At 46.7% G+C, this 2,500-nt stretch overlaps 1 protein-coding gene across 1 annotated transcript in view; it reads left to right on the top strand.

The window, feature by feature from the left end:
- The window catches only part of mid2 (midline 2), a gene marked incomplete at both ends in the record, with an annotated part of 74,401 nt that overhangs the window by 33,132 nt on the left and 38,769 nt on the right, over nt 1–2,500 (top strand).

The following is a 2,500-nucleotide window of genomic DNA, read 5'->3' as shown; positions in this document are numbered from 1 at the left end:
CATGTCAACAACAAGAATACACACTTCAACAACAAGCATACACACTTCAACAACAAGCACACACATTTCAACAACAAGCACACACACTTCAACAACAAGGACACACACTTCAACAACAAGCACACACTTCAGAAACAAACACACACACTTAAACTTCAAGCATACACACTTCAGCAACAAGCACACACACTTCAACAACAAGCACACACACTTCAACAACAAGCACACACACTTCAGAAACAAGCACACACACTTAAACAACAAGTATACACACTTCAACAACAAGCACACACTTCAGTCTGCAGGGTGTACTGCCCAAAACAGCTAGAAGCTGATACAGTGTGTGTGTGTGTGTGTGTGTGTGTGTGTGTGTGTGTGTGTGTGTGTGTGTGTGTGTGTGTGTTTGTGTGTGTGTGTGTGTGTGCGTGCTTGCACTGTACAGTAGGCGTATGGCTTCTCCTACACACACACACACACACTACCCCCCCCCCCCCCCTCCTCCCCCATCACACACACAGTACAGGGTGTGAAGTGTGACAGGCTGTCCTCAGATTAGGGACATCATCTGAGATGTAAGTGAAAACAGGGCTTTCTGAGCCTGTCACACACACACACACACACACACACACACACACACACACTCAGCCCATCCCTGCTTGACACTGGACACTTAGCATCTGAAAGAAGGAAGGAACGGCCGCCGTACTTCGTGAGTTTAAAGAGAACGAAAGAATATTTAGTTTTCCACTGTGTCCCTCCCTCATGTGCCGAGAGCAATCTGACCTGGAGGTGTGGAGTGAGGGTTGAACACTGAGGGCTCATGTGTTGGGGCAGTTGGAGTGAGGGTTGAACACTGAGGGTTCATGTGTTGGGGCAGTTGGAGTGAGGGTTGAACACAGAGGGTTCATGTGTTGGGGCAGTTGGAGTGAGGGTTGAACACAGAGGGTTCATGTGTTGGGGCAGTTGGAGTGAGGGTTGAACACAGAGGGTTCATGTGTTGGGGCAGTTGGAGTGAGGGTTGAACACAGAGGGTTCATGTGTTGGGGCAGTTGGAGTGAGGGTTGAACACAGAGGGTTCATGTGTTGGGGCAGTTGGAGTGAGGGTTGAACACTGAGGGGCGAATTCACTAAAGCAAATTGCGCCCGCTAATTGCACCATAATATTGCGCGTCAGTTGCGCCCGCTATGTGCTCCGTTTTAAAAACCTATTCACTAAAGACATTGCGCTAATAATATCCCAGCGCAAACACGCCCATTCGGTGTTTGCGGCTGAGTGCAATTTGCTGCTGATATAGGAAATGACTATAAATACTGCGCATACAGCGCATACAACTCGTATGCATATCATTGGACGATGGCAGACAGAAAAAGAAAGATACGAATTTCAGACAGCGAACTTGAAGGCCTCACGGACGAGGTTCAAAAACATGTCTCACAGCTTTCGGCAAAAAATATCACGACTGCAGCAAAAAATCATATTTGGGGTTTAATTTCCCAATCAGTCAGTGCCATTTGTGTGTGTAAACGCGGAAGACTGCAAACGGAGGTGGAATGATTTAAAAAGACGAACAAAGGAAAAATTGTCATTTTATGTTATGCAAGTTGCAGCACGATGATCTGGCATACTTTTGGGGGAGTGTATAACATTGCCCCACCGGTACGATCTAGGCATCTAAACGACTTTTCAGGATTCCAAATGTGCACTCAATCACACCACGCGTCCTGATGTGAGCCCGGTTGTACGCCGCCTCTCCAACGTTGGAAGGATTACGCACGGGAGTCATCATCCATGGCTGAAGATGATACCTGCCGTCACCTATGATACAAAAGCAAAATATTTTCAAGACCATTCAAATAAAACAAATATTGTGTAGGCTATGTTTTTATTTATTTATTTATACCTATATCGGCCCCCAGCCATTCAATGAACAGCTATAGGGAATGCGCAGTTTCGCGTATAGACTATTATACGCACAGTTTCGTGCTATGTAGGCTATTATATTCATTGTGGGAGCTTGGACTCGCTGGGGACGGGTGGAGAGACGCATAGTCAACTGAGCCTCCCCAGACGCGACTTCATCCTCCAGTTGGCTGAAGAGCTGCGCGCTCTGGTGTCCAAACAGTTACCGCGGTGGTTCTAGTGTTAAATCAAAAAGTGACCTTCTTCTAAATATTCTCTCACGAACAACATGCCTGGCATTGCGATGCCTTCGCCTCGCAACAATCACTGCTGCCATGATCAGTGGAAAGGCTGGCCATGACACCCCTTGCGCTTTAATACCACCACGTTTCTGAAAACGGTATTAATTTCACTTTAACTGCGTGAGGCAATTTGCGCCGATGTTTGTGAATTGGGCGGGTTTTGCAATAATGTTCATTTGCATAGAAAGGGGAACATTCTCCGCCCATATTACCTAATTTAAATATGAGCTAATAACACCGGCGCAGAGCAACGCAATGACGAACGCAACGCAGTTAACACCGTATTTCACCCTTTGCG

The sequence above is a fragment of the Borostomias antarcticus genome (assembly GCF_949987555.1).
Source record: "Borostomias antarcticus genome assembly, chromosome: 14".
NCBI lineage: Eukaryota > Metazoa > Chordata > Actinopteri > Stomiiformes > Stomiidae > Borostomias > Borostomias antarcticus.
The sequence above is the reverse complement of the archived record's forward strand: the minus strand, read 5'-3'. Positions and strand labels throughout refer to the sequence as shown.